Source organism: Chrysochloris asiatica, unplaced genomic scaffold, assembly GCF_000296735.1.
Source record: "Chrysochloris asiatica unplaced genomic scaffold, ChrAsi1.0 scaffold00293, whole genome shotgun sequence".
NCBI lineage: Eukaryota > Metazoa > Chordata > Mammalia > Afrosoricida > Chrysochloridae > Chrysochloris > Chrysochloris asiatica.
The window spans coordinates 3,378,315-3,392,569 of NW_006408811.1; positions in this window are offsets into that span (position 1 = coordinate 3,378,315).

Genomic DNA, 14,255 nt, shown 5'->3' on the forward strand with positions numbered 1-14,255 from the left:
AAAAAAAAAAAAAAAAAAAAGACAAGAATGCAAGAAAAGACCCAAATGGATGTCAGAATTACTCAAACTTGCTCTTGAGCATAGAGAAGCTAAAGCAACTGGAAAAAATGATGAAGTAAATGAACAGAACAGAAAATTTCAAGGGACAGCTCAAGAAGACAAAGTGAAATATTATGATGAAATGTGCAAAATTCTGCATTTAGAAAATCAAAAGGGAAGGATACACTCAGCATCCCTTAAGCTGAAAGAACTGAAGAAAAAACTCAAGCCTCAAGTTGATTTATTAAAGGATTCTATAGAGTCCTGGTGTAGCACTGTAGGATAAGCACTGGACTGTAAGGCTAGTTTGAACTGTAAGGTTGGCAGTTTACATCCACCACTCACTCCTTAGAAACCCTATACAGGGTCACTATGAGTTGGAACTAACTCGACAACATTTAACAAGAACAACAGTGGACAAAATATTGAATAACATTGGAAATATCAAAAGAAGATGGAAAGATGGAAGTAATACACAGTGTGAATGTACCAAAAATAATTGGTTCACATTTAACTATTTCAAAAGTAGCATAAGATCAATAACTGATGAGATTGAAGGAAGAAGTCCAAGCTGAACTTAAGGCACTGGTTAAAAATAAGACATCAGGAATTGATAGAATATAAATTGAAATGTTTCAACAAACTGATGCAATGCTGGATCATTCATTCCTCTATGCCAAGAAATTTGGAAGACACCTACCTGACCAACCAATTGTAAGAGATTTATGTTTTTGCCCATTCCAAAGAGATGCCCCAATGAAATGCAGAAATCATTGAACAATATCATTAATATCACATGCAGTTAAAATTTTGCTGAAGATAATGCAAAAATGATTGCAGCACTACATTGACAAGGAGCTGCCAGAAATTCAAACCTGATTTAGAAATCTGTGTGGAACTAATACTGCAATTTGAGGTTTGAACTTTTTCTCCAGTTCCCACACATTGAGAAATGCTGAGTGAGTTCTTTGCTTTTGTTTTTCTAATTCCAGACCTTCACATATTTTATTTTAATATTTGACTGTCTTCTTGAGTTGACTTTAGAAATTTTCTGTTCAGCTCTTGTATTTCCTCACTTCTTCTATTTGCTTTAGTATCACTATGCTGGAGAGCAAGTTTCAGAGTGTCTTTTGACATCCATTTTGGTCTTTTCTGTCTTTCTTATCTTCTTAATGACCTTTTGCTTTCTTCCTATATGATGTTCTTTATGTCATCCCACTGGTCTTCAGTCTTTAGTGTCTATTGTATCATATCTGTTCTCCAGATGACCTCTAAATTCAGGTGGGATATATTCAAGGTCATATTTTGGCTCTTGTGGACTCGTTTTCATTTTCTTCAGCTTCAGCCTGAATTTGCATATGAGCAATTGATGATCTGTTCCACAGTCTTCCCCTGGCCCTGTTTTGGCTGATGATATGTAGCTTTTCCACTGTCTCTTTCTACACAGGAATGTAATTTCTAGGAAAATGCAAAATCTCTAGATAGCATCATATTGTTGTTATGTGCCATCAAGTCAGTTCCAACTCATATACACAAGAGAACATAACACTCCCCAGTCCTGCGCCATTCTTATAGTTGTTAATATTTTAGCTCATTGTTGCTGCCACTATGTGAATCCACTTTGTTGGGGGTCTGCCTCTTTTATGGTGACCCTCCACTTTTTCAAGCATGATGTTCCTTCTCTAGGAACTGGTACCTATTGACAACATGTCCAAAAGTATGAGAAATGAAATCTCATGATCCTAGTTTCTAAAGAGAATTCTGGATATACTTATTCCAACACATATTTTTTTTGTTCTTCTAGCAGTCCATGGAACTTTCAATATTCTTCACCAGGACCTTAATTCAATTGCATCAATTCTTCTACAGTCTTTCACATTAGTTATTCAATTTTCACATGCATATGAGGCAATTGAAAACAACAATAAAAACATGGCTTGGGTCAGGTGCATCTTAGTCCTAAAAAAGATATCTTTGTTCTTTAACACACTTAAGAGGTCTTTTGCAACAGATTTGTCTAACCCAATACATCATTTGATTTTTTGACTGATACTTCCATTAGCATTGATTTTTATACCAAGCAAAATGAAGTCTTAGACAACTTCAATCTTTTCTCCATTTATTATAATGTCATTTATTGGTCCAGTTGTGAGGATTTTTCATTTACTTTAAGGTGCAATCCACATCAAAGGCTGTAGTCTTTGATGTTCATTAGTGAGTATTTCATGTCCTTTTCACTTTCAGCAAGCAAGGTTATATCATTTGCATATCTTAGATGTTAATGAGTCTTCCTCCAATCATGATGTTGCATTCTTCTTCTTATAACCCAGCTTCTTGGATTATTTGCTCAATATACAGATTGAATTAATATGGTGAAAGATTCCAACCTTGGCACACACCTTGCCTTATGCTAAACTAGTTAGTTACCCTTATTTTGTTTGAAAAACTTCCTCTTAGTTTATGTAAAAGTTCCTCTTGATCACAATTGAGTGTTCTGGAATAACCATTCTTAATAATGCTATTCATAACTTGTTATTATCCACACAGTCAAATGCCTTTGCATAGTCAGTATAGCAACATTAAACATATTTTTTGTATTCTCTTCTTTCAGCCAACATCCATCTGACGTCAGCAATGGTAACCCTAGTTCCATGTCCTCTTCTGAATCCAGATTGAATTTCTGACAGCTCCATGTCAACTTACTGCTACAAAACATTTTTAAAAATTATCTTCAGCAAAAATTTACTTGCATATTATATTAATGATATTGTTCTATGATTTTCACCTTCTATTGAGTCACCTTTCTTTTAAATGGGCACAAATATGGAGCTCCTTATCTCTTGGCCAAATTTCTTAGCATAGATGAGTCCCTCGTACTGCATCAGTTTGTTGAAACATTTCCTTGTGTATTCCCTCAATTCTTAGAGCCAAATTTTTTGACATTCAACTTGATCTTCTGCCTTTAATAGCATTGGCTATTGATCATATATTCTCTCTTGAAATGTTTGAACATCAGCTAATTATTTTTGGTACAGTGACTCTGTATATTCATTCTATCTTCTTTTGAATAAAAGCACCATAGGCTTTTATTATAGTTTAGCAGTTACACTTTCCAAAAGAAAGTCAAGAGATGGAATCTTGAGAAACAGGATACAGACCATTGTGGGAAGTCCAATATAATCTTTTACTTTATCCACCCCCACATTAATCCTTAAACCCAAGTTATATCTGATTTAGAATGAGAACAGGTCTAAGATCATTGATAACCACACTGTGATGGGATAAACATTAAGTGACAGAGAGCCTCTAAGATTTTTCTTGATGTTGAGAGGGTACTTTTGTTTTTTGGGAATTGGGCGCACCACTTGAAATATGTTAACACTACTACAGTTCTCAGTTGTTGTTGTTAAGTGCTGCTGAGTTAGTTATGCCTGATAGAGATCCTATATTGGGTTTCTGAGGAGCAGCAGGTGGGTTTGATCTGCCAAACTTACAGTTCAAAGTTCATTGCTGATGCTACAGCACCTGAAATATGGTACCATCTTAATTGTTTTTTATTTCCTATCCCCTTCATTGCCTTTAAGTGCACACATAACTATTTTCTTGAATAGGAGTAACAAGTAAAAGGAACAATTTTATTTGAACATATGTCACATATGGCTATTGGAAACAATATTGTTTTTATGAAGAGTCATTGATCTAATTCTTCACAAAAGGAGGATGCCCTACTTTTGTAAACCTTCTATCTTATATGTTTTGATTAAGAAAACATGCATTTAAGTTCATAGAATGGGGCTAGGATATCAAATAAGGATATATCCTATGTGAGTTTTCTCATGATCTTTTAAGATATTTGCTCTTTCACCAAATAATTTAATTTGATATTTAGAAGCACGGAGCATGGGGGTAGCATTTCTATCCTATTCTTTTCAGTTTATGCTGGTTATTTTGACAGTTTACTCAGTATAAATGAAGAAAGCTTATTCAAGTGAACATCAACTTCACTTTCCATTGAAATGTGACCTTAAAAAACCAATCTTTTAACTTCCTTTGGGGGTCCATGTGACTGACTGCCTTGTCAGCAAGCTACTTTTCCTGAGTCTAAGTTATTTCCTTTCCTACAGAGAAAAAAAAATGCTGTTGTCACTGCCAACCCTTTTAGCAAAAGCCCTTTTCATATACAGTATACACATTTTTTTTTTTTAGAGCGACTGCCTCTTCCTTTTTGCTTGTTTGACCAAAAAATGTTTATCATAAGGAAAATTGTAAGGATATAAGCACATTTCATGTCCTGTAGAAAATTCTGCATTTACAGAGGTGTCTAGTGCAAGAGATAGATAACAGTTTTACAAAAAGTCTATTATAAAACATGCATTTAGAGTATCTAAACATAGCAGAAACATAGCCTATTTAAAGCCAATATCACATAGGTACTTTTTATTTTATTTTATGACTTTTAAAAATGTTTCTCTCCTATTGAACTTTTATGGAGTTATCCCATGGTTCACTCCTTGACTTTTAAAACACTGCTCCATCATGATTTGTTCTCTTGATACCTTCTTCTCAGCCTTCTGCACTAGCTCCTTCCCCATCTCCTTTGTTCTTTTAAATGGGCTATCCTTAACTCCCTGTGCTCCTTTTACATATTTTAATTGGACATTCTCACATTCATTCACATAGCTTCAATCTTCATCTATTTACTGGTTATTCCCACAGCTCAGACTTCTCTCTTGAACTCAAGACCGAATGCCTAGGTGCCAGGTCCTTCTAGATGTGCCAGTTACCTCAAAATTCCCATGTGCTAGTGTGGTGCTGTGGGTTAATGTGCTGGATTGCAAAGCCGGTTTGAACTGCAAGGTCAGTGGGTCAAGCTCACCAGTCATTCCTCAGAAACCCTGTACAAGGTTGCTATGGATCGGAACCAACTCCACGGCACTTGACAACAACAACAACACTGAACTCATTGTTTCCTCAGCCAGCTTCCTTTGCTCTATGTCTCAAGTGTATCTTCATACACCCAACACCCACAGTTAAAATCACTGAGTCATTCTCAGTTAAATTATACTATTAAAGATATCTTATATCTGTTCCTTGTCATCCTTTCCCATTGTTAAAAACTTAGCCCTTGCACTCTACAACTCAGTTCCAGATGTTCACAACTATCTCCTGACTCCATAGTCTTTTGTTTGTTCCATATTGGTATCAGAGTTTTTATTAAAATATTTTTTATGTCACTTTTCACTTTCAAACCTTTGATAATTTCCCACTTCCTACACAAAATAAGTAGAAACACTGGGAGTGTATTGGGTTATATGTTGGACTGCTAACAACAAGATCACAGTTTGAATTTACTAGCTACTCCACAGGACAAAGATAAGACTTTTTGTTTTCATAGAATATTTATAAGCTCAGAAATCCTATAAAGTTGCTATGAGTCAGATCTAACTTGATGGCACCGCCACCATAGAAAAGAAATTCAGACTCTTTAATATTTACCATAGAACCACTATAGTTTATACTCAACTGATTGTTAAGCTTAATTTTAACATACTTTTACCACCCCATACCCAAAGACATATGAATTCACTCACACTAACTCATTCACTGCCTCACTGACTTCCAGTCGATTCTGATTCATAGCAATAATAGGATATAATAGAACTGCTTTATAGGTTACCTAAGGAGTTCTGGTAGTGTGGTGGTTACGAATCGGGCTGTGAACCACAAGGTCAGCAGTTTGAAACTACCAGCTTTTCCACAGTTCAAAACTACCAGCTCTCCGTGGGAGAGAAATAGACTTTCTGCTCCCGTAAAGATTTACAGCCTTGGAAATACTATACAGGGTGGCTATGAGTTGGAACCAACTCCACAGCACATAACCACCACCACCATAGTCCAAGACTAGATTATATATAGTCAAAGACTATATATAAATCTTCATGGTAGCAGACAGCTCATCTTGGTCCTATAAAGCAGCTGGTGGGTTTAAACTATTCACCTTGAGGTTAGTAGCCTAACACTTAACCCACTTTGCCACCAGAGTGCCTTATATGCACTAAACTTGCCATATTTTCTGTCTTTTTGTCCTTGAACATGACATTATTATTTCTACTTTGAATGCATCCCTTTTTTGTTTTGTTTTGTTTTTTCTTTTTCCTGTGTGATGATTGCTTCTTCATTTTTGAAAAAGGCAGAACAAGTATCATCCCTTTTTAAAGTTTCTTTGTATAAGGTAGCTATGGGTTGGTACCGACTCAATGGCACCTAACAACAACAAATGACTCTACAGGCAGACAATATCTCTGCTTTACCAACTTTAACTCCCTCGAAATTTAAACCAGTTTGGGTTGAATCACTTCTGAATCATGACCCCATGTGTTTCAGAATAGAACTGCACTGCACAAGGTTTTAAATGGTTGTGATCTTTCAGAAGTAAATAGCCAGACCTTTCTTTCAAGGAATATCTGGGTAGATTTGATCTACAACCTTTCAGTTAATTGCCGCGAGCATAACCACTTATGCCATCCATTAACCACTACCTTTCAAATAGTATTCGAGGATCTTAATTATAAATACTTCATAATGGAAAATGAGATTTACCAGAAAAGAGAGTATATCTTCTTTTCCTTGGCATTATAAATGTATCATCATGGTTGGCTTGTGGCAGCCATTTTTTTCTTACCTGTTAAATGAACTTAAAAGAATAGGTGATGAAAAGAAATCTTAAAAATGCTCCACTTTATTTTGCAGGCCTATTCTGGAGGTCATTTTGCTTATATCCACAATCAACACTTATGGAAACATCTGCCAAGAAATTAAATGACTTATTGCTTTGTACAAGTCTGCTTCACAATACCTCTTTGAAGTGTTAAAGAAAAAAGATATTAGTTTGAGGACTAAGGTGAACCTGACTCAAACCATGATATTGTTAATTGCCTCATATACATGTGAAAGTTGGACAATGAATAAGGAAGACTGTAGAAGAAATTCTGCATTTCAATTATGGTGTTGGAAAAGAGTAATGAAAATAGCATGGACTGCCAAAAGAGCAAGCAACTCTATCTTGGAAGAAATATAGTCAGAATGTTTCTTGGTAGCCAGAACGACAAGGTTTTGTCTCTCATACTTTGGGCATATTCTGAGGAGGCATCAGTCCCTAGAGAAAGACATCATGCTTGGGTAGAGTGGAGATTCAATGAAAAAGAGGAAGACCCCCCAATATGAGAAATTGACATAGTAGCAGAAACAATGGTCTCAAACATAATGATAAACAATGAGGATGGTGCAGGACCAGACAATGTTTGGTTCTGTTGTGCGTAGAGTCACTGTGAGTCAGAACCAACTTGACAGCAATTAACAACAACATCCTAAGTGTTTAGGAATTTATTCTTTTTCTTTTTTTTTTTCAGAGAATTTCAGTTACTTTCTCCATGTAAAAATCTGTTTAGTGGAATTTGTAGAATTGGCAACTAGAATCCTAAAACTGAGGAAGAGAAGTAATCAATACCTGAACTGACATCCTTTGTAATCCGAAAGGCAAAGGTTTCCAAGAGATGATGGATGAAATCAGCAATCACCCTTTACCTAATAAGACTGGGAAGGAGAGATTGGTGCAGATGCAAGATTATTAGAGCTTAGTGTATGTGTGAGATGAGAGGATATTCCTCACCTTCATTATGGCAGAAAATTAGATTACTAGATTTTCTCTTAAATCTACTGAGATTGTGGTTTAATTTTGTTCCCTAGTTAGGCATTGTAGTACTGGCAGACCATTAGGAGCAGGAAAGGTCAGTCTTGTAAAGAGAATGGCTTCATAGATCATTCTCACCTTGCTTAGTAGTTAAGAAAGGAGATGTTTGTGGTGTAAGTGAATGATACTTAGAATGTAATATCTCAGTGTGGAATGGAGTTCTGGTTTGATACTGTAGGACAAGCACTGGACTGCTAACTTCAAGGTTGGCATTTCAAACCTACCATTTATTCTTTGGAAAACCCTACGCAGGGTAACTGAGTTGGGACCAAGTAGACGGCACTTAACATAAACAATGCAAAATATATTTGGGTTTCTTTAATTCGAATTAAACTACCAACCTTGCAGTTAGCAGCTAATCCTAGAGAGGTGAGTGTATCCCTAAGGTAGACTGCCAATTAGGCATGGATAGGGATGAAGGTAAGGAATAATTCATGTTCAATTTGTTTAAACTGAACTGGGACTTAATTTTAAAAAATCTGTGGAGTTTTATCACTTGCCATTAAGAAAGAGTTACTATCTAGTTGAGAAGGAGCCCTGATAGCATAGTGAATTATGAGCTCTGTTGCTAATTACAAACTCAGTAGTTCAAATCTACCAGTTGCTCATGGGAGTAAGAGGATGCCTTCTGCTCCAGTAATGATTTACAGCCTTGGAAACCCTACACAGGCTCGCTATGAGTCAGAACCAACCTCATGGCACATAATCACCTCCACCACCCAGTTGATAAGGAGCCCTGACAATATAGTGGATTGTGAGCTAGGCTGCTAACTGCAAGGTTGGTAGTTTGAACCTACCAGTTCTCCACAGGTGTAAGATGAGGTTTTCTGCTCCTGTAAATGTTTAAAGCTTAAGAAATGCTATACAGGGTCACTATGAGTCAGAACCAACTTAGTTACATACACGACCACTACCACCATTCATTTGAGAAGTAAGACTTAGTATTGCAGAGGTAGAATTGTTGTTGTTAAGTGTCATCAAATTTTTTCCAACTCATAGTGACCCTGTATAGAATTTCCAGTGTGTAGCTGGTAGGTTTGAACCACTGACCTTGTGGTTAGCAGTACAATCTTTATCCTACAGTTTCACACCACAACCCATAACTAGGAATTTTAATTAGGAAAAATAAAAGCTGTTTATTTCTTGTAGGGTTTATATTCCTTCACAAACTAAGTACAACCATTTGTTGTTGTTGTTAGGTGTCCTTGAGTGGGTTCTGACTCATAGTGACCATGTAGAGTGTTCTTCGAGGCTATAAATTTTTATGGATGCAGAAAGCCTCAACTTTCTCCCACAAAGCAGCTGGTGGGTTTAACCTTGTGGTTAGCAGTCCAGTGCTTATCCTACAGTGCTACCAGAGCTCCTGAGTGCATATATATTGTCCAATGTTGTGTGCACTCAAGTCAGTTCTGGCTCATAGCACCCGGTGGTTATAGGGTTTCAGAGAGTGACTGGTAGGTTTGTATTGTCAACCTTGTGATTACCAGTTCAGTGCTTATGCTACAGCAAGCTCCACAGGTACAAATAATGTTAAGTGCTGATGAATTGGTCCCAACTCATAGGAACTCTGTATAGGGTTTCTGAAATCTGCCTAATGATTTTGAACTCATAATGAACTTTGTGGCTAGCACTCCAGTGCTTATCTTAATGGCATAATACCAGGACTCTTTGGTATATATATTGTTAGTGTTGTTCTTGTTAAATGCTGTCTAGTTGATGACGACTCATAGCAACCCTGCATAGGGTTTCCAAAGAATAGCTGGTGCGTTTGAACTGCCAACCTTGTGGTTTACAGTCCAGTGCTGACCTACAGTACCACACCAGAAGTCCATATAGACATATATGTTGTTGTTGTTAAGTTTCATTGAGTCAGTTCTGACTCAGCAACCCTGTAGAGTGTTTGTGAGGAGCAGCTGGTAAAGTTGAAACGCCAACCTTAAGGTTCAAATTGACATTGCAGTCCAGCATATTAATCTACAGCACCATATGAGGACTCATATATGTTGTTGTTGTTAGTTGCCATCAAGTTGGTACCAACTCATAGCGACCCTATGCACAACAGAACGAAACACTGCCCGGTCCTGGGAAAACCTCACAATTGTTGCCATGCTTGAGCCCATTGATGCTGCCACTTTGCTAATCCATCTCGCTGGGGGTCATCCTCTTTTTCTCTGACCTTACTAAACATGATGTCCTGCTCCAGCGACTGGTCCTTCCTGACAATATGTCTGAAGTATGAGATATGAAGTTTGGCCATCCTGGCCTCCAATGAGCACTCTGGCTGCACTTCTTCCAATACAGATCTAGTTGTTCATTTGGCAGATCATGGCACTTTCAATATTCTCCTCTGACACCATAATTCAAATGCACCAGTTCTTGTAACGATCCTCCAGAGAATCCTTCAGTAATGATAGTTGAGGCTTGAATTTTTTCTTCAGTTTCCTCAGCTTGAGAAATGCTAACTGTGTTCTTCCCTTTTGTTTTTCTAATTCCAGATCTTTGCACATTTTGTTGTAATATTTGACCTTGTCTTCTAGAGCTGAACTTTGACATTTTCTGTTCACCACTCATCTGTCAGTTTGTTGTACTGTGGTGGCTTGTGAGTTACTGTGATGCTGGAAGCTATGCCATGGGGATTTTAATTACCAGCAGGGTCACCCACTGTGGAAAGGTTTCAGATAAGCTTCCTGAAGACAGACTATGAAGAAGGAGAGATGAAACTACTTCCAAATATTTAGTCACTGAAAACCTTATGAATAGTAGAGGACTCATATATAGAACCATTTAAATTCTTAGAACTCCTGCAAAGAGAGCACATATTTAAACTCTGAACCACTATCAAAGCAAAACTTTCATTATTAGTTAACCATTGGATTCAAAAGGTAACAGCATTCCTCTTAAACACTGTAGTGATCAAAATAGAGCCAGAAGTCCAATTAGAGGACATGCAAAAATACACAATTTTGGTTTGATCCAGTTTACCTTTAGTGTAAAGAGGAAGAATAGATATATACCAGCCCCAGCTCAATGCAAATTCAGGATGAGTACCTAGCCAGGTCCAGAATACTTCAGGCCTTTTTGAAGTTATTGAGATTCCAGATGATTAGTATATCAGGAGATACATAACTATAAACCAATGTCAGGAATACATGATATGTTTATTCTTCTGCTTCTAATGGTACAAGTGTAGGATACTATTCATGTCTTCTGAAATTATTCTGAACATAAGTGTCTTAGTGTGGAATGGAGTCCTGGTTTGCCACTGTGGGATAAGCACTGGACTTCTACAGCAAGGTTGGTGGTTCAACTCTACCAGCCACTCTGGGAAGCCCTATGTAGGGTAACTGAGTTAGAAGCAAGTAGACAACACTTAACATTAGAGTAGACCATTCTTGGACTATATCTGTCAGATCTTTTGTCAGTTTTTCCAGTTCTTTCACATTGATCATTGGAGTTATTGGAAGAACCTGTTGTGCCTATCCAAATCTGTGGCTAAATCTGCTTTCAGCTTTGTTCTTACCAATTCTTTATTAGTGTTTCGTCTACTTCCTGGCCAATTTCCTTCTTTGTCAGATCCTTATTTCATAATCTTTCTGAAAATATGAAGTACACAAATATAATAAAACTCCTTATTAGCCTTTTTAGTCTTTAACTTTTTACTGTGGTGAAAATATATATTATAAATAATTTGCCAGTTCAATGATTTTTACATGTATATTTCAGTGACATTGATTATATTCATCATGGTGTGCAATCATTACCACTATCTTTTTCCAAATTGCTCATAATATTTTCCTTTATTGTGATTGCATACTTACACACTTGGTCAGGGAGATTTCTGATATTCAATGTCTGCCCTGAAAACTGTCCTTTCTCCTCTTGAACTCCCTACATTCCTCAGTACCTCTACCTTTCTCCTGAGCTACATTCTTTTGAACTTGAACATTCTCTTTGGTGTATACTTCCTGGAGATGTACATTAACTACCTTTGTGAGCATCTTTGACAATAACATATAAATATATATATGTGTGTATACAACAATAACATGTAAACATTTCATAGTGATACAAAAGGTGCCAACAGTTATCAAAATTTATTCTAGTAGATTCTGTATATAAGATTTCTATTGATACCAGAAGGAACTGAGTAATCAGAGGTAGATAAACATAAGAGTTGTCTCAAATGTTAATAACTGCTTTGTTCTTAGCTTGGTGTGACATCACATTGTGTAGTTGTAACATGGGACTTCAAAACAAGCAAGCACAAAGGGAGCAGACTACATTTAGTGATGAGCAGTGAGTTGGACACCCTTCAATTTTTAAACTGCCCAAACAAGTAGAAACCACAATGAACTGAACAGATCAGTACTTCTGGCAGAATTGATACATCTTGTGTGGTAAAAGTAGATAAATTCAAATGAGGTAGTTAAAAGACTTTGGAAGTCCCATTTCAAACATCCATTTTCATCAGGCACTTTTGGATTGCAATATATAGTATGAGATAGGCTTCATTACATGACGAAGGAAAGAATCTTGAAATACTGCTATGCTTATAAGTTTTTGGAAACTTGCACCAACATCGAAGCCCTTTTTCTTGTAATTTAAAATATAACATGAAAGCTTTTCATTCAAATAATAGATGTAAAGTTGCTGGGGTATACACATATTTTATGGCTTAGTTTCTGAAAATGAAATGTAAAGAATGTTGACTGCCTTTCAGAAATCATCTTATGGAAAGAAATTACCCAGTTTCTTTATCTTAAGAGCTCCCCCTGCTGCCTCAAAGTGAAGATTTCATGACTGCTACATGTTTTCCTTTAAACTTTTCAGGGACTCTGGAAACACAACTGGAAAACATTATCCTCAACTGAACCGTAGCCAGGAAAGTCTCAGGAGGGAATTCTTTCCTGACATAAAATTAAACCTGGCTTCAGCAAATCTTAGAGGGGGAAAAAAAAAGGAGGAAAACTTACTGTTGATGTTTCTTGGCTTGACTTTTTTTCTGTTCTTAAAGCAACATTATTTTTAAAAATCTGTAACAAAATCTGTCATCTGCCAATTTAGTTCATGTGTGTCTCCCAGCCTCTGCTTAGCTCAGGTTTCTCTGTCTTGCCCTGCTTTGTCCTCTTAACACACAAAGCTTACAATCGTTGCCAACTTTATGCTTGAACAGAGACACCTTTTAATTTACCAGCAGTGGGAGCAAATGAAAGTTGCTTTCCTGGTGATTAAAGTCTCAGAAAGTCTCCAGCACTGTATGAATGCTGTTGTGGTGGAGATTCCAAACACCTAGATCTCCAAGTGACTGTCTTTTCACCTTGGTTCATCATGGTTGCACTACTTCAGAAGGGACACTCAAACAACTGACCGCAGGCAATAGATTTTCAGGTCCAACTGGACATTCTATTAATTTACAGTCGGAACCTGGAAGGTGAGGCTGGAGGAGGCCTTTTACATCTTTGCCTGTGGTAGTGGTTGCTTCTAAGAGCCTTCAAGTCCATTCTCATTCCTAGTGAACTTGCATAGGGTTCTGAGGACCAGCTGCTGGGTTTGACCTGCTGACTTGTGGTTAGTAATCCAGTGCTTATCCTCTAGTGTCACACCAGGACATATGTAGAGGGTGCAGTAATGATTATTATGTGAGCTGGTGAGAAGATGTCAGATCATTTATACATCCAAGAAGTACATGCTATTAGAAACATTAAGATTAAAAAATAAAATTGCTTCTCCAAGACATTGATGGTCTGTTGAAGAAAGAGTTCATACATCTTAAGGTACAATCAGACCTAGTTGTCCAAGCAGTGCTGGCTTGGGCTTGCCCTTTTCTCTAGCATGCCTTTCCTTTCTATTTCCATCACCAACATTGACTTAGAAGCAGAATTTTGTCCATGAATATGAGAGGACTACAGGAAGTAAACTGGCACCCCTGAAGATCTTTGTAGCATGCAGCATGATCATAGTAGGTTCTTGGATATTCAGGCATCAATCTTTGACTCTGGATCTACTCTGTCCATTAAAATGCATTCTTGTAATTACATAATGTGATATTTAGTAGAACTTAGTTAAAATATTCTCTATACAGACCAGGACACTAATCAATAAATTACATATTCCATGTAACCTATTGTACAGTGCCATGCTGGGATACTAACACACTGGAGGATATGCTTATCTGATGTAGCCTAAGATCAGTTTCTAATAGATTTACTTGCTTAGAAATATCTCCTACAAATGACTCATATAAGTGGCCACTTTTTGTGGAGGTTATAATAGCTAAGAAAGTCATTTAAAATATAAAATGTTAGGACAGGAAAGTAAAGTAGCATTTATAGAACATCATACGTGAAGAGAGCAAAAAGTCATTAAGAAAACAAGAAAGAAGGAAAAGATCAAAATGGATGTCAGAAGAGACTCTGAAACTTGCTCTCCAGGGTAGAGATGCTAAAGCAAATGGAAGAAATGAGGA